This window comes from Cervus canadensis, chromosome 1 (genome assembly GCF_019320065.1).
Source record: "Cervus canadensis isolate Bull #8, Minnesota chromosome 1, ASM1932006v1, whole genome shotgun sequence".
In the NCBI taxonomy this organism is placed as follows: domain Eukaryota; kingdom Metazoa; phylum Chordata; class Mammalia; order Artiodactyla; family Cervidae; genus Cervus; species Cervus canadensis.
The window spans coordinates 113,421,536-113,445,743 of NC_057386.1; the positions used below are offsets into that span (position 1 = coordinate 113,421,536).

Here is a 24,208-nt window from a genome sequence, read left to right on the forward strand (position 1 = left end):
AGTAAATACGTACACACCTACAATAATTCTGCGCTTCCCTGCCGGCAATGCAGGAGATCCAGGTTCAACCCCTGGGTCGGGAAGATCCCCTGGAGGAGGGCATGGCAACCCACTCCAGTATTCTTACCTGGAGAATCCCCAAAGACAGAGAAGCCTGGTGGGCTACCGTCCACGGGGTCGCAAAGAGCTGGACACGACCGAAGCAACTTAGCCCGAGCACACAGGAAGAAAATAAAACCAAATGATGGGGTCGGATGAGCCAGGAAAGACTGCTTGAGTGAGGGTGGTCAAAGAAAGTCTTGCTAAGTTTGGCTAAGACATAAACGAGAAGTAGATGCTTTATCAAGACACGTGGCAACAGTGCTGGAGGCGGGTTTGGGGGGGGTCAGTGAGAGCAAAGACCCTGAGGTTGGAAGGGGCTTATCTTGCCTGAGGACTAGAAGTGAGGCCCGCCTGCCTGGAGCCCAGCGTGTGAAGGTGAGCCTGGCACAGGCGAGAAGCGGAGACGGAGGCAGAGGCCAGGCATGCGGGGTCATAGCAAGGAATTTGGATTTTTTTTTCTAAGTGCAACGGAAGGGCATCGCGTGATTTATGTCTTAAACGTTCCCTCTGGCTGCTGGGGTGAAGGGTGGATTATGAGCCGGGGCAGGGAGAGGCAAAAAGGGAAGAGGAAGGACCAGAAAGGAAGCTGGCAGCCAGCGGGAGAGCATCTTCAGCTCCCCAGGTGACAGAAGACGACTTGGAAGCAGGACAGACTGCAGTCAAAGGAGAACCGAGGCTGTTTGTGGGAAGGGATGTCTGGGACTGGGTTTGGAATACACAGAGCCTCCGGGGATTTTAGCTGATGCCTTGGGATACTGGTGGAGGAAGAAATGGCAATCCACTCCAGTATTCTTGCCTGGAGAAACCCATGGACGGAGGAGCCTGGTGGGCTACAGTCCATGGGATCGCAAAGAGTCAGATACGACTGAGCAACTTCACTTTCACTTTGGGATACCGGTGGTGCCATTTAGCTAGACACTGAACACCTGGGAAGGAGCGGTCAGGCAGAAAGATTCATGTTTTCCGAAAGATTCATTTGGTCCCAGCCAAAGGAAATATACCGGAGTCCAGGAGACCAGGGGAGAAATATCGCTGAGATGCAGACGAGAAGAGAGGGCAGGGTGGGCCGGGCCCAGTGTGGAATGGTGGGTTTTCACCACTTGGAGATTTAACCTAACACGGGCTGGAAGGTCTGCAGTCCAATCTGTGCAGTACAAGATCTGCAAGTAGAAACCTCGATTCTGTCACAGCCCCAACGATCAGCTGTGGCCCCATCTTAATCCTTCGTGAAGTTGGGTGGAGGTGAGGGGAGGGTGGATCAAAATTAGAATTATATCAAGCAGAAAATAATCTTCGGTCTGGGTTGCACTGATAAAAAAAAAAAAACTAGGCAGAATTCATAATTACCATGTGAAACTGTTTATGTTTGTGATTATATGTTACTGCCACCTCCAGGTCCCGGCAGCAAATGACTTAATTGCTTTAGGCTGGAGCTGGGGCGTGGGGAGCAGCAGGAGGGCAAGCAGGATGGGCGGAGCAATCTTCCAGTCTCTACTTCCCCCCCCCGCACCCCCCAGGGGGTCCTGGGTGTGGCCCTGGTTTCTGGGGGAGCCCCTGTCCAACGGGGGTCACTGCTGCCTTGGTCCTGGTGACCTTGTCAAAAGGCTGCTGCCCTGGGGCTTCTTGGAGTTGAGTGAGATGTCAGGTTCTGGGCTGAGAAGAGAAGGAAAAAGATGCTGGTCCCAATGCAGTAGGACATCAGGAACAGGCTCTTTAGATCATCATGTGTCGCAGTTGCCAGTGGTCCAGCCCTGGAGCCCGGGCGCCCTAAGAGGACCAGATCTCACCAGTTTGCTCACCAGCCTGTGTTGGTGCCTAGTGCCTGGCACAGGGGGCATGCCTGAGTTTGAGTATCCCTAGAGACAGCCCTGAGACAATGGCCCGAGTGCACGTGGGTGATTCCAGGAGGCACCTGCCTGGGAGTGGGGAGATGGAACAGGATGAAAAGGACCCCACAAGGGGGTTACCCCGGGAGCCCAACCATGCTGGGGACCTCTGGGAGACAGCACAGAACTGGGTGAAGAAGAGAGTAATTCTCAAACTGTGGGGTGAAGGCAGGGGCAGAGGAGGAGGGCTTGTTAATCCCTCATCCCCACATTCACGGGCAGAGAAAGCCTCAGTGCCCAGAGAAACCCTTGAGCAAAGAGACACACATGTTGGCAGTTGGAAATTGGGCTGGAATGCCCTGGAAAGGTCAAGCCACAGAGACCCAGGCAGGACAGCAGCTGCAGCTCCAACATAGCCTAATAAACAGTATTAAATTAAATGAGGGGACGGGAATAAGTGAACACCCTGTGAGTTTGGGACAATCCAACACTACCGCACCTAGTTAACTTATCTTTGGCAGCGCTGACTCCTAGAAGTCCCCACCTTTGGGCCCTTGGGGACGTCTTTCAGCCTCTTTGTGCCTCAATTTCCCCGTTGTCAAAACGGTGGTTTTAGTGTTCACTTTATATGATCGTTAAGGACGTTCAGTGGGAGATGCCATTTCACTCATTCATGAGTGTGACCCATTCCTTTTTATCATTAAACAACATTCCGTTGTACGAAAAGACCACGGTTTGTTTATCCATTCATCAGCTGACGGACATGTGAGCTGTTTCCACCTTTTGGCTACAGTGAAGAGTGCCGCTGCGAACACTCCCGTCGACGTCTGGAGATGGATCTGTGTCGTCATTTCTGTTGGGTGGATTCCCAGAAGTGGAATTGCTGGGCCATGTGGTAAGGTTAAGGTTGATATCCTGAGGAAATGCCAGGCTGCCTTACAAAGGGCTGTGCCATTCTACATTCCCACCAGCCGCATATGCGTGTTCCGATTTCTCTGCATCCTCACCAGCACTTAGGATTGTCTGCCTCTTGGATCACGGCCATCTTCATGGTTTTGATTTGTATTTTCCTACTGACTAATAATGCTGAGTATCTTTTCATGGTCTCACTGGCCATTTGGCTATGTTCTTTGGGAAAATGCCTATTCAAATCTTTTGCTCATTTTTCAATTAGATTGTCTTTTTCTCATGGAAGTTTTAAGCATTTTTACATATGCTAGATATAGATTCCTTATCAGACATATGATTTGCAACGAACTTCTTCCCTCTATGAATTACATTTTCACTTTATTTTTTTTCTGTTGCATTTCTTTTTTTTAATTGAGGTATCATTGACATAGCATTATGTTAGTTTCAGGTGTAAAACGGAGTGGTTCAATGTTGGTATAGATTGCAAAATGATCATGACAGTAAGTTTAGTTAACATCCATCACCATCTTTCTTGATAGTATAAAGGTCTTATGTAGTATATACTACATTTGTAGTATAAAGGTTCCAGTCTTGATGAAGTTTAATTTGTCTATTTTTAATTTTATCTCTTGTGCTTTTAGCATCCTAAGAAACAACTGCCTTGTCCAGGGTTATCAAGACTTACTTCTATATTTTCTCCTAGGCATTTTATAATTTTGAATCTTAAATTTAGGTCTATGATCCATTTTGAGTTAAGTTTTATTCTTTTGCATGTATATATCCATTTGTCCGAAAAGACTCCTTTCCACATTTAGTTTTCTTGGCATCTTTGTCAGATATAAATTGACCGTCAATGTTTATTTCAGGGCTCTCATTTCTATTCCATTGATCAATATATGCATCCTTGTGCCAGTACCATACTTTTCATATCTCTTTTTTTTTTTTCCTTTGGCCACACCGCACAGCACGTGGGATCTTCATTTCCCAACCAGGGATCAAACCTGTGCTCCCTGCATTGGAAGTACAGAGTCTTAACCAGCGAACCATCGGGAAAGGCTCCACCCTTTTTAAGTGGTGTCAGATCCTACCTCCAAACACTATTTTGCATGCCAGGATTTGAGCACTCAAATTAGACCATGAACGGGCTTCCCTGGTTGCCTGCAACGTGGGAGACCTGGGTTCGATCCCTGGGTCGGGAAGATCCCCTGGAGAAGGAAATGGCAACCCACTCCAGTACTCTTACCTGGAAAATTCCATGGGTGGAGGAGCCTTAGTAAGCTACAGTCCATGGGATCGCAAAGAGTCGGACACGACTGAGCAACTTCACTGGTTGCCCCCATGCAGGAGTATGATTGTCTTGGTCGTGAGTCATGATCTAGCTTCTCAGATGCTGGGTGACTCTGGGTCGTTTCCCTAACCTCTCTGAAACTGTGTTTCGCCGAGCTTTGTTTGTAAAAATAAGAATAGTGCCAGCTTCCTTCCTGCCTCTCATCCCTCTTCCTCCCTTCCCTCTCCCACCTCCGGAGGCAGAGTCTCTGCCTCATTTATCACTGTATCAGCTCAGTGTCTGACAGAGTAAACACCGAGGGCTCTTTCACAGAGTGAGCCAGTCCTCCCTCGTGCTGGGGAAGTGGGAGGACACGGTTTCCACTTTACTCACACCACTGGTTCTAAATAAACATAGACTTGGTGGCAGCTGAGAGACCGGGCTTCCTGCTCCTGCTGTCTTGTTCGCAAAGCATTAACCTCCCTCATGCATGTCTCAGTCCTGGATGGAGGCTCAGAGCTGCCTGCCTCCTTCCCTCCAAGCTTAGAGCCTTCTCTCGTGGAGCAGAGGTTCTTAGACTTTCTGGGTTTCCAGCAGTCTGAGTGTTCCAAATTGTTTCACCAAAAGAAAACCCTCCACCTTCTGTTTATTAGGTATTTAGGTGCAAACTTAATGAGCATGTATGTCCTAACTACTTAGCAGCAGTTTGAAAAAACAATTCATATAAGTTGATAGAAGAATAATATTTTTATTTCAGTCTTACATAAGCACAGTTACTTACTATTGAAATGTATATGCCTGTTGGGCTCTGCACAGCTTCTGAATCCTCGGAATCAGATTGGACTCTGGCAACCTCATTTCCTGTTCCATGCTGATTTTGGCCCAGACTTTGCTTTTTATCACAGCAACCACCGAAAACCCAGGGTCACAGAGATATGACATCATCAAAAGGAATGTGGCTTGCTCTAATGCTGGAACTGGGAATGACCTCAAGCTAGTAGTCTACATGACATTGGAGAGGTGCCAAGTATTGCAAGGATGACCTAGACAATTAAAGATGTCATGCAGCATATCTTGCAGCATGGTTGGGAGACAGCAGGGGCACCTAGGGTGCCTCAGTTCACTGTTTGGGAACTGCAGTCCCAGAGAAAAGAGTAGGGGAATTGGTTTTTGGTAATTTCCCTGGGATTTTAGCTCTGCTAGTGATTCCCTGTGTGATCTTGAGCCAGTCACTTCCCATTTGGACTTCAGTTACCCTCCTTCCCTGCAAAACCAGACCTCTACCAGCTCCAGTACCTCATCATCATCACCAACATCCCCTCACCATCATCACCATCATCAGGGTAACCTTTAATGATGAGCTCTCAGTGTGTGTCAGGAAACTTCCTCCTCACGATCACTCTGAGGGAATCCCTCTCACTGACCCTGTTTTACAGATGAGGAACTGAGACTCCGGGGGTTTCAGGAACCCTGGCATCACAGCAGAAAGTGGTACCTTTTGTTTCCCTCTCCACTGCCTGTCTTGGAAACTCTTCTCTGCCACAACGGGTAGGAAACACTTTAAGAGGAGGAATCCGAGTGACTCTACAACTTAAGACAAATTACATGTTACATATTGATACTCCAGAGGTGCAAACACATCCATCAATATTCAAGTCTGTGTTGCCTGTTCTGTGCTTTGAGATGAAGTTCTCAGAGACCAGAGCCTATATGTGAACTGAAAATTAAATCCCGTTCAGAACAGATTAGCTAATAATTGGATACTAGTATGGGTGGTTCACCCTTGTGTTCATCTGCAAAGACTAAATTGTTACTTTTTTTCCTTTCATTTGATTACATTAAAAACCTCCAGGACAAAGTGAAAACTCTTGTGTGTAATTACAAGTCAGTCATCCACCTTTATCTCTTATCACAGTCTACACCCCATGCCCACCTCCTGCTTTTTTATAATTGGATCTTCTTCCTTATGAAATACCAATTGAGCCCAGGCCCTATGACAGCCACTGTTCTAGGCACCGGGGTTGTGGCAGGAAGCAAAAAAAAAGATGCAGGATCTGCCCTCGTAGAGTCTGTAATCTAAGAGGGAAAGAGAGAGAGTGAAAAAGAAGATTCCAGAAGGGACACTCATTGCGTGATATTGAGAGTAATTCACGTAATCTCACAAGTCACTCCAGCATCCTAACTGTGAAGAATCGCATGGAAAAGAAGCACAGGGGCAGTGAGGTCTGAGCATGTCCCCATGGGCCTTGTCCCAACCTTGTCACTTTGCATAGTAATTGCCTTTTCAACTAGGCAACAACACATGTCTTGATCATCCTTGCACCCTCAGCACAGGACTGGCACATAATAGGCGCTCAAAAACACAAGCACCAAATGAGTAGATACTCAGTGTAGAGGCAACACAAAAGAGAAAAAAGAACTTTGCAACCTTGCCCCTCCCCTTCCCACACCCCTATGAGATATCACTTTCCTGCATTTATCATTTGCACTGGCAAACTTACTTTCTCTTTTGAAGAACTAGTTTATGCTGCACTTACCATCATGTTTCTTTCTGCTCAGTTTATATCATGAGCATTTCCTCATGTAATGCATTCAGTCTGATGTGCCAGTTCCCATCTGCCGATAGTATCTGGCTGGCGTGCTTTACTGGAAAAGACGCAAAGAGGGTAGTCAGGCTGTGATTGATTAATGATGTCTGCCGTGGGCAGGAAAGTAGGGCATTTCAGGGTGGAGATTTGCTTTTCGAGACAAGGCTAAGAGTTTAGCTAACAGCAGCTTGTGCGACACGACCAAGCAGAAGCAAGAGCAAAGGCTGGAAACCACTTCTCTGATAGTTTGGCACACAGTTCTGTCATGTTCAGTGGTGGCCTCAGAGCTGGAGGGACTGCGGCATTTACCCACCTCAGCCTTGTCTCCAGGCAGGGACTTAACTCGCTGGCACCTCCAGCCTGTCCTCTGTCGGGCAATGCAGGCTGCCAAGGCCAGGGCAGCAGTCAGAAGCAGAGAATCATGGGCATTCACAGCAAGGAGTATGAGAGTGGACAGGACTTGGGGAGGTGCTGACAATTTCAGTTCGCAGTGACCCTGCTCACTTTCTTATAGTAAATCCCCAACAGCAAAGAAGTTTTCCTGTAAAGGGATAGAATGTAAATATTTTGGGCTCTGCAAGCCATTCGGTCTCTGCTACAGCTGCTCAACTCTGCCCATGCGGTGCAAAAACAGCCAGAGATGATATGTAAATGAAGGAGCATGGATGTGTTCTAATAAAACTTTATTAACAAAAAGAAGTAGAGGGCCAGGCACAGCTCACATAGTTGGATGATTGATCCCTAAACTAAGGCTGGGATGGTGTCTGTTTATAACTTGGGTGCCAGTTTCAATTACATGTGTGTAAGTGCCAGGAGCAAAGAATCTTTCTCGGGCTCAGTACAAAAGAGGATAGTGCTCACTTAGTGATGTCTGTCTTGGCCCAGTGTGGGATTCAAGAGAACACATACTGCACATTTTGCATCCCTGTTCTCAGGAAACCTCAGCAATTAGAAAGAGCTCAAGCAATGTGGCACAAATAGCCTCTATTATTATGGAGAGGCCTCATCTGGGAAGCCTGGCCTCTGTCTAGACAGGTGGCAAACTTCTGGGACCTTCAGAATCTGTACCTTTGCAGAGACTGCTCCGTCAGCCCTCCAGACCATGAACAACTTGACGGTAGAAACCGTGACTTTGTTTCTCCAGGCCTAACAGAGGTTGGCATAGTGTTTAGTGAATGCCTCTGATGTTAATAAATGAATAAATGAAGTGGAGATTCAACAGAGGCACCTACTGTATTAACAGGTTAAGACACTGCATACCTACTATCACATCTCCAACACAAGAATCACACAAAGCAGAAATCACCAAATCTGTTTTCCAGACTAAATGGCTTTCTGTATTATGACATCTTCATACCACTTACATTCACGGACTGGACATTGTGCCATGCATTTTACTTACATCATTAAATGAAACCTGTGAGAGAAGAGATGTCTTTAACTCTTGTTCCTTTTTTTAAAAATGTGTTTGTTCATTTATTTGGCTTCATTGCATCTTAGTTGTGACTCTTGGGCTGTCCCACAGCATGTGGGATCTTAGTTCCCCAACCAGGGATTGAACCCACATCCCCTGCATTAGAAGGTGGATCCTTAACCACTGGCCACCAGGGAAGTCCCTTTAACTCTCATTTTGTAGATGGAGAAACCAAGGCTCCAATGGGAAAGGCTTGCCTGAGACGAAGCCGTGAAATGTTACTGAGCCAAAATGTTGGCAGCACGTCCAACCTGTCTGCCTTTGAGGCTCGTGATCACGGCATTGATTCCAAGTGCTGCCTGCCTGCTGGGTCTCGCGTGCATCGATGGAGGGGGCTCTGCAGGAATGGCCTGGGTCCCGCTTCGGCTGGGACGGGTCACAGGCTTGAGCAGGACAGGGCAGCAGGGGCGGGCAAGTGTGGGCAGGGGCTGGCTGCCACCCCGCCCGCCGGGGTCCTGCCCCCCGCTCCTCTGCAGTGGCGGGCTGGGAGCCCTGGTGAGCCCTGTGCCCTGTGATTGGCGGCCTGCAGATGGCGGGGGTGCCCTGGATTTTATTATCCAAGCATGCCTTCCTGAGGGTGCCTCGCTGCCTGACACTGCTTTATCGGAAAGCTGGGAATGGTTAGCCGAGCCCATCTGTTAACCAAAGAGGGGAGCTCGGTGGGTGGGAAGGTCTGCAGCGTCATTTAAAAGGAATTTCTCTGATGCGGAGGCCAGGGTGGAAGGTTATCTGCCCGTGGGCCCGTGGGCTGCCTGGTTTGGAGGATTTAGGGAGTGGTGCGTCTGGGTTGGGTAAAGGGGCTCTCCTTCCTCCTTCTCAAGCAAAAATTCCTGGGGTCCTTCCTCCTCCCGAGCAACAACTTTAACCTGTGAGGCCTCATAGCTGAAACCCTCCACATTAGCATTGTCGGTGTCTCAGTGATGAATCTGGGACAGATGGGGATAAATGCGACAATCTGAATTAATACCGGGGTCGCTAATGAATCTGGGAGCTGGGAAATAATTAGGAGAAGTTACCGCTCCCGCCAGGGTGATGCTGTGTTGGCTGCTTTCTCCTCTGCCGCCTCCCCCCAGCCAGGGTGCCCCGGAAGAGAGCCGTGCCGCCACCCAGGGCACGTGGGTCTCAAGACTTGACCTTGAGCTTGATTTCTGGTGTGTCTCTGACAGGCTGGTAAACAGCAGGAGGAGGGTAGCTCTCCCCGGGACATGCAAAGTTCATCAGAGCTGGGACAAAGTGCTTCAGTAACAGCTGGGAGACCTGGGTTCAAGTGCGGACTCTTGGTGAGTGACCTTGGGGCAGACGGTTCCCCTCTTCTCAACAGACAAACCATCATTGAGGGTGACGCGAACCACTTGCCGACCTGCGCTGGACCCACACTAGGAGGTTCCACTGGCAGCATCTCATTTAATCCGCCCCTGTATCCCTAGAGCTCTGTTAGTCCTCATTCTTCCCGGGGAAACTGCATCCGCAACGTGTCCCAGCATCTACCGTGGACAGTAGAGTTGGTTTCAAACCCAGAAATCCAGCTCAGAGGTCGGAGCCCCAGATCACACCACTTCATGGCCTTTGGCCATGGAGATCAGGATGATCTTTGATATTTCTTCCAATGCCTGACATTTCTTAGGCCTGTAGGACTCGAAGGGCTTGCAAATATCTGCTTTGCAATATGGAGAGAGAGAGAAAGAAAGAGAGAGTTGTATTTTCATAATTGACTGTTTGTCAAGACCCGGGCCCTTTTTCTATGTGATCAGATGCTTACTCCTTCTTTCTGAAGCTTAGCACAATGGCAACTGAATACTTGAGTATTTAATTTTTTAATGGCTATCTACCCTGCTAGACTGGAGATTCCACGAAGAGGTCACCTGTTTTGCTCACTGCTATATCCCAGCTACCGAGAAGCACGGCAGGCATGTCACATTTTTTTCAATGAGTATGAAATGAATGAATGAAGCTGGAAGGTCAGGCTCGACCCTTGTGAGCAGAAGCCTACTGATGCTGCTAACCCGTGGTGGCCAGTTCAACTCTCGAGAGCAGCTGCTTCCTGCTCAGGGAGCTCAGAAGCAGTCTTAGCATCCAGCATCCTTGCCAGGGCAGCGGGCTGCCAGGGGCTCCTCTGGTCTGGCGTGAGGGACCGTGTCCAAGGCTGACTCCAGCCCCCGCCTGTCCCCCTCATGGGAGCCGAGCTCACCAGAGCCGCTTCACATGGATATGCTTGAACAGCCACCAGGGCTGTCTGGGCGTCACATGACCACCACCCCCGGCTGCCAGGGGGGCTGGAGGCGGCCGGGGGTTCGGGGGTCACCCCCACAGTTAAGTCGTGTACCTGGCGGAGACTGTGTTTGTGGAGAACATTTCAAGGAACAAAGCGTTCTTCATTTTTCTTTTCTTCCCCCTTTTCTTCTCTTTTCTTGGCTGTCTGGACTCAGAATATTTCCATGCGGGGTGGCCAAGGTGAGAGGAGCTTTTGGGCAAGAGGAGGAGGAGGAGGATCTGCTTCCTGACCCTTAGGGCAGGACGTCTTATGGCTGAGAGCCGAGATGCTGAACTGGGAGTTCCGAGGTTCAAACTGTGGTTTCTCCCTGACTGGGCATGGAGAATGACCTCGAGCTACTTAATCAACCCCTCTGAGCTTTACTTTCCTCGTCTGTTAGGCGAAAGGCATGGTGGCTCCGAGGTTGTTTCAAGGATTCGAGAGAGAGTTCAGAGGAAATACTCAGTGCATCCTTCTCTCCCAGTTCAGTTAATGCAGCTAATAGAACAACAATAACCGTCATAACGTTAGCTGTGGAAACAGTAAACTAGTCCTGAGGTTTCTTCTTGCCAAGGATGCATGCAAATCAGACAGGAGACAGTGGCGCTTTTGCCACTGGCTTTTCCAGACCAGGGAGCAAAGAGGGATGAGTTGAAGCAGATGCTCCCGGGTCTTTACAATTATCCGTCCACTGCTTGAGCCTAGAAGATTCCTAGAGGTCACAGAGTTTAAGCCCCTGGAGATGCTGAGGACCAGAGAGGGGAAGGGACATGCCCAAGGTCACATAGCAGCAGATGGGCAAAGACTGGCCTTCTCTTTCCTGAATTAATTAACTCAGTCTAGTTCTTCTGACACAATGTCAGCCTATGCTCTCAGCAGACGTGAGTGACTGGCTGGCCATGCTTGATGGAGACCAGGGGTAATGGTCACCACCTTCCACGCACCCAGCATGTTTACAGGCAAGCAGGTGGTCTGGTCCTTGTCCTTTCGAGAGATGAGCACTGGCATACCGATCAGTAGTTTCAAAGTGGGGTCTCCACAAGTGTGCTGCTTGACCCAGGGTGGTATGTAAGTGGCCGGCTGGGTTGGTGGACGGAGCTGAGTCCCCTGCACATCACATAGGGTCCTCCAGGCAGGAAGAGCCCTCTCCTCCCAAGACCCACACGACCTTATATTTTGGTGTCTAGCAATGACTGACCTTGACCTTCTGCTCTTTGGGCCTCAGTGTTCTCATCTGTAAAACGGGAGACCCACAGTGTCTACCACACTGGCGGTCCTCTTTCAGATTAAATGAGTCCATTAATTTAAAGCTCTTAGCACAGCCTCTGGCACGTAGTAATAAACATGGCCCACTAAGTCGCCTAGATGTCACAACTCAGGCAAGGGGGTGATGCCACTCCCTTCTGAGGCTAGCACACAGGAATGCAAGGTGCATGACCCTCGGTCATGGACTCCATGGACGTGTGGTCATTCTCAGGTACGAGTGGTGAATGAGCACTGTGGTGACGTCCTGTGCCCAGATCCAAAGGCAGAAACAAGTCAGAGGCTTCTGCAAATGTCTGCCTGGTGCCCACAAATGAGGACCAGCGGCATCCAAACGCCTGGGCTTGGGGCCACAAGCACGTGCTGACCCTTCTTTCCTCAGGCCCACTGGCAAGTGGTCAGAGCTGTCTCCAGGTTCTCCCAGGACGTGGAGGCCAGCTCTCTGCTTGTCAATAGAAGCTTCTGGGGAAAAGGGGGCTCCCCACCCCTTCCCCCTGGGAGAAGCGTCTGCTCTGGAGGGGAGGACAGACATACCCGATTAGAATCCCATCACGGCCGCTGACCAGCTGTGTGATCCCAGCCAAGCCCCTTCACCTCTCTGAGCCTCGGTTGCCTTTGGGGCTTCCTTGAGAATTTAATGGGATGGGCTTCCTCCCGGTGGGTCATGCTTTGCGTAGAGCTAACCCCTTAGTGCCAAGCACAAAGCTTCACGCCAAAGGCAGGCTTAGCAAGCTGGTGGCAAATGGGTGCCTATTAACAGCACATGGATCAAGAGCTTAACAAGAAGCCCGCCACTGTTCTAAAGCCTTCCCATATATCAGTTCCTTTAATTTTTATGGTGACCATCATGACCCTTGTCTCACAGGTGAGCACCCTGAGACTAGGCAAGAAGAAAAAAAAAACTGAATTGCTTCTCCGAGTTCGCCCAACTGCTAAGTGGCCGACCCAGGACTTGAACCCAGACGATCTGAAACTAGAGCCTGAGCTTATAAACACTGGGCCTCAGCTGAAGAGGAAGCAGGGGTCCAGAGGTGCGGGGGACGTGCCGATCGCTCCGAGTGGCACACCCCTGAGGGGCCATCTGTATCTGCAAAGCCTGTGCTTTCACTAAAAGCAGAGAAAGCATCTGACTGTCGCTTCTGCTTCCCATCTGCGAGCAGCGAGCAGCGTCTCCGGCATTCAGGGATGCAGAGAGGGCCCCGACCACAGGGAACAGAGACACCCCAGTTGGGACCCAGAGAGTCGGCGACTCTCCGGGAGACGCATCTGGCAGAGGCCCCCACCAGTGGTTCTCTCACTCAGGCCGGCCCTCTGCACGGTGGCGTGGCCTGCGTAGAATGTTTAAAGAAATATCTGAAATGGTTTCCAGAATTTAAACAATGGGAGATTTCATATTAAAAAAAAAATCCATATTCCTGGTGTGGAAAATTGTTCTCCCTTTGGCTCTGTGCTGGCCACATTTTTTATTGGATGTTTCTGGCCTGCCACACCCCCCCGCCCCGCCCCCACCCCAGGGACATCTGAGTTTGCATCTCCTAGAGGACAGGACTGTGGGATGCTGGAGACAGGGGCACGACCTCGCGGGCTGACGGCTCAGAGAGAGGCCCAGGCCTGGGAGGGCTTTCTTGTCCTCACTCGAGAGAGAGATGACTCAGGGGGCCGGCGTGGGCCTCGTGCAGAGCCAGCTCTCCTCCCCTGCTTTGTTTTTGTAAAGCAGAAATAGAAGTTTCCACAGCGTGGTGTGACTCCACCCAGCCCTGGCAGGCCTGGGGAGTCACTGCTGTTTGCGAGCGTCCAAGGCAGAGCTGGGGTTGGCAGCCTGCTGTGGCTCCTGGGTTCACAAGCTTCACAGTGGGACAGCATGTGCTTATCTGCAAGCCGGCGCCCCCTCCCTGGAAGACAGGGACTCCCCACTGGGTCCTCCCTGGGGGGGATCAAGGTCAAGGGGTCATGAGAGACAGGGGGAGGCAGGAGAACCAGAGACCTAGGCCAGCTTCTATAAGCCATCTATGCATTCATCTATCCACCCGTCCATTCACCCTTCCTCCCTTCCTTCCTTCCTTCCTTCTTTTTTTCCTTCCTTCCTCCATCCACCCATTCGAGGACTCTGAGAACTTGATGTACTCTAGACCTTCCATGCTATACTCCCAAGATAGAGAAATAGACAAAACACAAAAACAGCTCCGTCCACACAAAGCCTACATTCACTTCAGAGAGACAGGCATCCAAAAGGTAGTGACAGATGAAGAGTAGGAAAAGGGTCCTGGATAGATCTAGTTTGGCTCATCCCAGAATGGGACACCTTGCAGCCCCTTAAAGGAAGTCGGTGCCTATATAGTGACACAGAGCATCCTCTAGGTGAAAAAATCCAGGGCTTGGATAGTGATTACGGTGTGTCCATCCTTAAAGGACAGAGTCCTTGGCTGGGCTTCCGTGAACTTGGACTTGCCAAAAAAATCTCTGAGGGAATCCACGAGGAGTCGGGGACAACAGATGCCTCGGGGATAAAGCTAGGTGCTAGGATACAAGGAGGTGTGAGAGCTTCGGTGAGGTGTAAACATTTGCTTCTCTGAATGTGTAGCTTTTTTCTCCCCACTAAAAACGGCTGGGAAATGTAAGGTAGGTGGATGGATAGATTCACAGATGCATGAGAAGAGAGAGAGGGAAGAGGAATGGGAAGAAAGATGGGGAGGAGGAAGAAAGGGGAGCCAGGAGAAAAGAAAGACTCTTCACAAGTTTGGTGGTTTGATGCGGAGCTGGACAGGAAGTCCACGCTGCCACGCTTCCCCGCCGATGGGGTGCTTGGCCCAGCACACTGTGGATGAATAGGAGTTGCCTAATGATGGGTACCTTCCTGGTGGCTCAGCTGGTAAAGAACCCGCCTGCAATGCGGGAGACCTGGGTTCAGTCCCTAGGTTGGGAAGATCCCCTGGAGAAGGGAACGGCTACCCACTCCAGTATTCTGGCCTGGAGAATTCCAGGGGCTATACAGTCCATGGGGTCGCAAAGAATCGGACATGACTGAGCAACTTTCACTTTCACTTTCTAAGGATGGGTACAGAGATGGGCAAAGACCTCTCAACACTGAAAGGAGCTATAGGTCCTCAGGCCCATCCTCTCCCCACCGCCGGACCTCAAGTGCTGCGTCTGCAAAGAAAAGAAGACACCTCTCAGTCAAGGTCTGGGAGATTCTAGGAATCAACAGAGGCACACACGAATCCAGGCTGTCTTAACCTCTGTAGGCAGTAACCTGCTTCCCCGGGACCCCCTCCTGCCTCCTCCTATTCGAGTAGATAGAACTGGGCAGCACTGGGACAAGCAAGAAGAAGAAAGGAAGTCTGCCTGTGTATCAAACTTTGAGGTCTCTAAACTCTAAAGACGCTCTTTGCATCTCTCTAGTGGGTGGGTGATTCCTTGCCCCCGCCGCCCCCACCCCACCCCCTACCCCCACGCCAACCTAGTGAAATACAGAGGTCAAGAAGCTTAGTTTATCTGAGTGGATGGATGTTGGCTGCTCCTTGTATGGGCATATGATAATAGTAACAGCACATATTTCATGAAAGTCAGGGACTTGAGCACACAAGAGCCCACTGTGTCCCCCAGGCAAGTCCATGAGATCGGTAGCCACGTGGCTATTGATCCCTGTTCGTGAGATGACAATCCTAGGGCTCAGAGAAGCTTAGTTATTTGTTCCAGGCTACAGAGGGAGTCTGAATCCAGGTTATGTTGACCCCAGAGTTCGTTCCCTTTACAGCCAACCTGCATTGCTGCCCATTCATGAGGGGGCCCTTCCTTCCCAGGCATCGAGGCCAGGGAGGGCTGCCTGGAAGAGGTGCTATTTGTGTGGTGTCTGGGGGGGCCAGAGGGCTCTAAACCTTCCCCCACACTTTAAGAGAATCAGCCCTCTTCCACAAGGAGATTTCCTTAAGTATAAAGGGCCCCGGAGACATTAAAAGGAAAACTCATAAAAAATTCATCTCTGAGTAGTAATTGCATCATAAAAAGTATTGAGTTGGAGTGCAAATGCAAATCGGGCCGTGTGAATTAATGATGTAAACAGTTGGGATGAGGGCGCGCATCCACAGACTGCCCTGCTCCAGGCTCCTCCATGTGCCAGGCAAAGCGGGTGGGGGGAGCGTGCGCCCTGAGGTCTGAAGGACATTTTCAGACCACCCATGACCACTGTCTCATACTCCGAATCATTCTTTAGCACCTCCCGGAGATGTGGGTGCGGCTCTGTGCCCCTCAGTCAGCACGTTCTGAGCACCTACTGTGTGCAGGCAGGGAGCAACACCCTGCCCTCTCCCAGTTCACCCCACATGAACTCGACCATCCTGGAAGATGAAGGCAGATGTTTGTGAACTTTGGGTCCACATTGCCATTCACGTCTTTCTTGGTTTGTTGTGGGGGCCGGGGGGAGGGGGGCGGGGGAGGTACATGCAACAAGCATATATGGAGCACCAACTGCATACAGCATGGCCCCCGACCTCAGCTCTCAGAGCCGGTCATGGGAGGTCGGCAGGAACCCAAGACAAGACTGGAGGGATGGGGAGCTGCTCCAGGCAGAGGCAGGCTGGATTCTATCCAGCCTGGAAACCACATGTAGTTGGAAGTGGCTGGCAAGTGGGGGCTGAGTGAGGTGGCGAAGAGCCCCGGGGGGTTACGACATACTGGAGGAACTGCTGCATCTCCCCAAGGAGCTGGGACTTGATTCCCACTTGGAGGAAACACGGCCTTCACTGCCTCCCCTCAAAACTCTGATTCTTGGACATACAAGAGGTGGAACCTGCAGTCTGTGTGTCTCATCGAAGTCCAGACGGGGTAACCAGTCCATAGCCTTCCTGTGGTTTTTAAAACTGTGTTTCATGGCACACGGAGGTTCTGGGAGATCCATGCTGGAGAGTAAGTGTGAGGTTTAGGCGGGCAATGTTCTGGAACCTCCCCTGCTTAAGCCAGATCAGCCCCACCTGTGTCATTTTTTTTGTGGTTTGAAATTCCACAAAAGATTTCTTGTAGAAAGGGATTCTGTTGCTTAAATAAGAATGACTCCCACTTTAAGCAGAGCAAAGTCCAGATTCTTCCCCAAGCTTTCATGATCCAGACCAAATCCATGTCTCCAGGCTCAGCTTAACCATTTCCCACCCCCTGCCTCTCACCGCCAGGCACCCCAGCCTCCGGCTATGCCTATACAGAAACTTAGGGCTCCTCTGTGACGCCATCCCTCTTCTCAACCTGGCCTTTTCCCAAGGCTGATTTCAAATCCTTCCTCCTCCAGGAAGCCCGCTCTGACCCTTTCAAGTGTAGCTAACCCACTCAGAGTCAGAGCCTCTTTCGACTGACTGCGAAGTCCCTGAGGGCGGAATCGTTGACCCGGTCATCAGTGGGGTCCGGTACCACTCTGGGCTTTTAGCAGATCCCCAGATATTTGAGCAAACGGGAGTATGCAAATTAAAGGATGTAGGGACAGATAAATGGATGGGAGGGAGGGAAGGTGGGAGGCGGGGGGCAGGGGATGAAGGGAGGAAACAAGGGAAGAAGGATGGGAGGATGGAGGGATGGGAGGGAGGAAGGAAAAAGGGAGAGACCGCAGGACGGACGGTGGGTGCGTGCCCATGTGTGCAGTGGGCGCAGTCCCAGGTTCCACTCTCCCAGAAGGCCACAGCGCCCAGCCTCCCCCGTGCCCCCTCGGCCCTCACCGCCCGCCCCCCACCCTGCCTCCGTCACACAGCCAGCCCCTGACATGCCCTCGCCCGCATGGTGATTACTCCTTGAGCAGCCTCCCGTATCCTGTTCCTGCTCTTCCTACAAGCAGAGAAGCAGAAAAATCCATCCTGATGAGGAGGAGGCCGCCCACCCCTGGCCCCCCTCCGCCCCCCGTCTCTGCAGCCTGTAACTCTCGAGCAGTCAGGCAGAAACAGGCAGTCAATTTTTTCCAGGGTCGAGCGCCGGCTGTAAGGCAGAGCCCTGCAGGGTGACAGGGGAGGCAGGGGGGTTAGGGGGGTGGTGGGCAGCACTGGGATGGCACGACCATTTCTCCTCCATCCTGGGGGCAGCGCTTCCTGCCTGGCTCGCCCCAGATGCGGCCAGCTGTGTGATTCAGGGTGCATATACCACCTCCCTGATGCCCCCCCAACACCACCGGGCAACCATCTCACCTAAGACCCCAGCCCCGTGAGACATCATGGGCAGGGCAGAATTCCCTCCTGGCATCCACCACCCCTTCCCCCCAGCCCGGCTTCCCGCTCCCGTGGAATGCAGCCTCCTGTCCCCACCTGCCTCTGCCCCTCGGTGCCTTCACGGTGGGCTCCCTGGCAGAGGAAAAGGTGAGCGATGTGCTTGGACCCATCCCGGTGTCAAGTGGCGCTCTGCTGCGGTGGCCACCGAGACATCGTCCCCGCTGCCGCAAGGGCAGACGGTGCCCAGCTGAGCCCCGGCCCCCGGCCACTGCCCTTTTGCTGGAGCGAGCGCTGCCTTGTCCAAGGTCAAGCCTCCTTCCAGCGTCTGCTCAGTGACGGGGGTCCAAGGGCCTGGCCTCCTTGCCTCTGGGCAGCATGACTTGAAGAGCCTTCTCAGCTCTGGAGCACCCATGGGATCAGCTGAGACCCTGGGGGAGCCTGAATTGCACCCCAACTTCTCTCTGCCTCGCTCTGCTTGTTCCCCTTCTCCCAGAGGTGTTGATCCTGAGGGTCTCCCTGATTGCATCCCAACAATCCCTGGGCATGCAAAGTCCTAGAGTCCCAGGGTCTGTGTCCGGAGGAGCCAAACTCCCACATTTGCCTATTTAATCTCGGTGGCATCTCTGCCTGGCACAGCCCTGATTCAAGGGTCAGGAGCCCGAGGCTCAGAGAGGCCGCCTGACAGGTCTCGGAAGTCCTGAGCAGGTCTGGGCTGCGATTCCTCCACAGGGGGTCAGGACAGTGAGTCAGGATGCTGGCTCTTGCTGTCTCTGCCCTTCGGAGACAACCTGAGGGAGATTCACCATTGCTTTCAGGCTTTAGGGAACCAGGGCACCCAGGTGGAGACATCCAGTCTTCGCCCCAGGATCAGGCTTTCTCATTTCCTACTCTGGATACTGTCATTCTCCACCTGCTACACCCGCCAGAGTCCAGGTGCCCAAGGCGGGACACGTGGAACAACCGGAAGGACCAGAGGCATCAGGCCTCAGTCCTGGGCTGCTGGTGGAACGGGCCACCCTGCGCTTCTCAGCCTCCACGTCCTCATCTTTCAAATGGGCTGCTGTGAGGATGGTGCGGGACAGTATATACCAAAGACTCGGCCCCCACCCTGGCTCACAGCAACCACTGAGTTGTCATTTCCTCCCTTTATCACTCGTGAGAAAATCTAGTCCGCTGAAGATCCGCGCCGAGCCCCGTGCCAAGCACGTGAATGGCAGCATCTCACTGCATCCTGGCAACACCTCTGTGCAGCGGGTACCGCTGGCATCCCCACTTCACAGGTGAGAACACAGAGGCTCGGAGGGATGCGGTCAAGAGTCCAGGGTGCTCAGGTGATGGACTGGACTGGCTGAGACTTGAACCCTGCTCCCCCCTGCTGCCCAGCTCCGAAGCCCACCTTCTTCACCACCTGGACTCCCCTCTCCTCCTTCTGGGAGCCTCTTGGACCCCCAGCCCTTCCACATGCGTCCCCCCATCCCAGCGGGGTCGCTGCAATCTGGAACCTTGTCCCCGGGTGTCCTGCTAAGAAAACCAATGGAAATCATGTGTTGTACATATCGGGTTGCTCACACCTTCACCACCCCCCCGGCTTCCGTGCTGAAACTGACCCTCCAAAAACAGGAAAACCCTGTCCCTGGGCTGGAGCTCAAGTTCTCACAGAGCCTCTGTCGCCAGGAAAGCCGCTCGCCTCCTCTTGCAGCTCTAATGCCTTCCAGCCGCGCAGAGGAGAGTGCTGGCCGGCCCTGGCGGCGGCCGTAAATCCATAATTGAACAATGTCTGGGACTACCAGTCTCCATAAAGAGGAACCAGAAGAATGTGGTAAAACCGTTCACAAGGCCACGGGGACTTCTGCTGTGGCTGGGCCAGGGGGTCCCCTGCCGCTCCACGCGGGCCCCTTTCCATGGCCGCCCCTGAGCCAGCTCCCGTGCAGGAAGAACTCGGGACTAGGGGTCGGTCAGCCAGTCCTGGGTTCGGATCCGGCTCTGCCTGCCGGGGGCCCTTGAGATGCCCTGAAACCTCTTCTTGCCTCGTTTCTGCCTTCAAACACAGCATCTTGCTCCCAAGGTAGCATTTTTGTGACAGTTCGGTGAGATGAAGTCTCCTCTAGTACACGTGGAGCAGTTCTAACTATGGTTATGAGCTTTGGAGACATCGCTGGGATTAACTAGCAACGTGGGGGACCAGGGACACGCAGATCAAACCTCCGAGGGGGTCTCCACGCATCTCTTCCCGATTCCATCCGGGCGGCGTATTTGGGTCTTTGGTCAGTTTCCTTTGCCCCGTCTCTGGCCAGCTTAAAAAGAGGCTATGGGATTTACCAAGTAGATTACCTGGCACTTAGCTGATGAAATAACACACTTCCCCCCACCCCACCGCCCCCCCTCCACCTCCCGCCACGATATCGATCAGCCACTGGCAACCGTGGAGCTTACAGCAGCCTCCGGACAGTTTAAAAAGAAAATCAACCATTAATAAAATTGAATGGTTGGGGGGCAGGGGGAAGGTAAAGAGGATGAGGGGGGAGCTGGAGGGAGGGAGCTGGGAAAAAGCTAACACACAAGGAAGAAAGCTGGGAGAAAAAGTGCCCTGCGGTTCAAAACCCGCATCGCAGAGGCACGTGGGATAGTTCCATGAGACAAGGCCAGCCACACGCGTCTGCTGAATTAAAAGTGAGGGGCAGACATCTGCATCACACAAAGGACACAGGTCACAAATGCAGGGCAGTCCCACAGGGAGGTTTGTTTGTTTTCTTTTTTTTTTTTTTTTGGTCCCACATATGCTTTATTTAAAAGGAATTTGCTGCAATATGTTTAAATGGGAGCTTTCATATAAAAGTCTAGATTTCTGGCATTTCTTGGAAAATGGGAACATGTAGTAACGCTGAGCTTGCATTCCTGCGAGGCAGCAGCCAGGCAGAGCGATAGCAGCTGTCCCCGCGGGTGGGACACGGGGAGCCCGGCTTGCTCGGCCCCCGTAGGGCCCCTGCACTCTTTCCTGTGAGCTGCCGGGGGCTGTCAAGTTTGAGACCCTGAGTTGAAGTCAGAACCGAAGGATATCAAAATATAAATGTGTAGGACTTCCCTGGCAGTCCATTGGTGAAGACTCTGTGCCTCCAATGAGGGAGGTGTAGGTTTGATTCCTGGTCAGGGAATTAAGACCCCACGTTCCACTTGGCGAATCCAAAAAAATTTTTTTTAAATACATATATATGCGTGGATGGTGTGTGTGTGAGTGCTACACCCTGGGTAAGTCCATGCCAAATATTAACACAAGTGCCTTTCCTTAAATGGGACTTGATCGTCTCATCCTTTTGTACTTACTATCCTCATCAATAGAAAACAATAGACTTGGCTTTAGGGGAAAAAAAATCAATATATGCAGAGCCGAGTGCTCTGTTTGCTCACAATGATGGCCATCGTTACCGAGAAGGAACAAACAACAAAATGCCAAACCGCGCTCTTCTCCAAACAGGGGAGTCGGGGGCAACTGGAATCACCGTCTCTCTCTTCCACCACACAGCCCTCTCTTAATTCTGCTCAGGCAACTACAGGCCAGGTACGCGTAAACTTCAAAGCAAATCGTGGTTCACTCACCTTAACAGAGATGCGAGTCCGCGGGAAGAACTCCTGTTGGAGGCAGGGCCTGGAGCCTGGTGGGAGGGCTTTGTTGGGCATTTCTGAGCCCTTTCCTCCAGGATCTGGAACCTGGCACCGAAGCCAATGCTGTCAGATAGCTGAGGCATGTGGTTTCAGCCCCAGACTGCAGAGTCCCATCTATGAAGGCAGAGGAACAAAGTGAATTCCTCAGAGGAGGGAAAAGGGGAGGCTAGCCTTTTTTTTTTCTTAAGATCCTAAGCAGTAGGCACACAGATGGACACGATTTCACATTTGTGTGTTAACTAAAGAGCCTAGGGGTTGCTAAACTAGGCTCTCAACTCCATGTCCTCCTAGCTGTGTGGCCTCATGCAGGCCACTTAACCTCTCTGAGCCTCATTCTTTCTATAAAATAGGGATCAAATGAACCTCGTAGGCTTGCAGAGCAGATTAAGTAAGGGAAGAAAACCATATAAAGAGCAGTAGACAGTCAAAAATAATTATAGGTTATCAATGAGCCTGTATGCATTTACGTTATACTATCGATGCTATTTTTTTTTTTTTAAAAAACACCTACCGTGTGCCTGCCAGTGATGGGAAAGGTTCTCACTCATCTCCAGTCAGCCTCCCTTGACAACCCAGCAAGTCTGAGGCCACTTTGCCCCACTCTAAGTAGGGGAAACTGAGCCTTGGTAAAGGAGGGGGGGTCCATCAAGGATGACCATCCCCACGGAGATCAGGTCTGTGTGACTCACAGAGGACTCGCTAGCTCTGACCACCGCCCCCTCCCGCTAGGAGCATCTGGTCTACGTGGCTTTTAAACTGAGGTCATCCGGAATGTCTCCTGCATGCCAGTGTAAAACAAGAGCAGGAATTCTGGAAACAGACCGGATTCAAGCAATTCCCCCCATCATCACTCTACAGCTCAGGCCAGCGCCTTCCCCTCCAAGCCTCAGTTTTATGGTCTGTCCAATGGGCATGCCCTTGGGATCCTCATGAGATTTCATTAAGACGGTTAATGCGTGTAAGGACCTCACGGAACAGAGGGAGTGACAGACTGTGGTGTAGCTATCCCCATTTTACAGATAAGGAGAACGGGACCCTGGGCCGTCCTCACTCCCTCACTCAGCCATCTGTTCACTCATTCATTCATTCCCTCTTTCACCCCTTAGCTTGTTGACCGGAGCAGCACACCCCTCTCCCCAGGTCTCCCGGGGTGTCAGCACCCCTGAAATGCATGCGGGGCAGAGGGAGGTGGGGAGCAGGTCTCCCCGCTCCCCAGGCCTCCTTGTCTCTCCCTGCCGAGGAGGCAGCTGCAGCCAGACATTTGGAAACCATTACGAACATCCCCGTCTGACTGTTCCCCCCAGTGCGTAGCTTAAAGCAACAGATTCCAAGGAATTTTGGCTGCGTTCCTTGGCAGAAGGAGATCCAGGAGGAATGGTGGAGAGAGCTGTCTCCTCTCCACCCCGTCCACACATGGTCCTCTTCATATGAGGGTCCGGGGCGGCGCGCAGCAGACCCAGAGCGGGGCGGGCAGGAACCGACGCCAGGAGGAGGACTCGGGTCTCCGCCCAGACTTGGCCAGGTCCTGATGGAGCCCCGGCTCTGAGCCTCAGTTTCCCCATCTGTACATGGAAGTCATCCCGGCATGAAGATTCCCTAGCCTTACTGCGAAGAACCCACCATTCGATGTCAATTAAATGCCCGACGCATAGTAGGTGATGGAGAAATCCTATGTCTTTCCTGTTCTCATTTCAAGGTTGCTTGCTGATGTGACTAAGAAAACAGGAAGGTGGATTAAGTGAGAGCCTGGTGCAGCAGTGAGGTCCCCAGACTGCCGGATGCTCTTGACAAAGCCACTTCCCCTTCTCCTGCCACCGTCTCCCCAGTCTTCCAGCTCTGGCACCCTGACTTTCCCAGGTGGGCACCCTGCCCACCTCGGGGGCTCCCAGCATGACCCTCGCCCGGATGGCCTTCCAAAGGCCCTCACATCTTCCTCTCTCCCAGTCCTCCCTCCGTCACTTTCTCTCATTTCTCCCTGTTTCCTTGTTCTCTCTCTTCTGCTCCTTTGGTTACATCTTCTCGTGAGTTTCCTTTGCTCCTCTCTCTCTCTCCATCCCTCCCCTCAATCCCCGTGTGTTTCTGTCTCTCTGTCTCCTTGAGTGTCTCTCTCTCTGCCTGTCCTTCCTTCCTGTCTGGGCCTCCCTCCCTCCCTCCCTCCTTCTCTTTCTCTCCCCCCTCTCTCTCTCCCTCTCTCTGCCTCCTGCCCTCCACTCCATCACTTTGTTCCCTGCCCCTCCACACCTCTCTGCCTCTCCCCCCCACCCACTGCCTCCTGCCTACTTCCATCCGTTTCATCCACAGAAGCCCATTCATCCCAGAAGCCGCCAGGACTCTGTCGGGAGCCCCAGCGTTGCCTGATGAGGCTCCCGTGAGTGATTTCTCTCCCCACTGAGTCTCTGAGCTCTGTCAGACTGCTTGCTGCAGGGCTGCACTGTTTGTTCCCCGTCTGCCCCCTCCAGCTTCTCCCCAAGCCCGCCCTCTGCTCCGAGAATGGACCTTCTGTAGGCATCATCACTGGTTCGCTCCACCCTGGCTTCCGGACTCAGGTCCCGAAGGGGCTCGGGGTGCAAAAGGCAAGGTCGGCTGGAGACTCTGTGGTCTTGACTCCACCCCAGGGTCCAGGTCCTAGTGGGCGCCCGACTCCTGCAGCCACGCCTGTCTCCAGGACCCAGGCGCTCCGCCTCCTCTTTCC

General features: G+C 52.1%; 1 long non-coding RNA gene across 6 annotated transcripts; it reads right to left on the reverse strand.

Moving 5' to 3' along the window:
- Nucleotides 1-283: 283 nt before the first annotated feature.
- On the reverse strand, nt 284-22,220 carry LOC122421625. 6 transcript variants are annotated; one of them, XR_006263538.1, is made up of 4 exons: nt 22,028-22,220; nt 21,451-21,630; nt 5,600-14,827; nt 284-1,755 (listed from the first exon to the last, which is right to left on the reverse strand). It is a non-coding gene; the product is annotated as an uncharacterized LOC122421625 (long non-coding RNA). The 6 variants fall into 6 exon arrangements; XR_006263535.1 differs by lacking the exon at nt 284-1,755 and having other exon boundaries at nt 4,763-6,750; nt 7,006-14,827; XR_006263539.1 differs by lacking the exon at nt 284-1,755 and having other exon boundaries at nt 4,763-6,180; nt 6,642-14,827.
- Nucleotides 22,221-24,208: the final 1,988 nt, after the last annotated feature.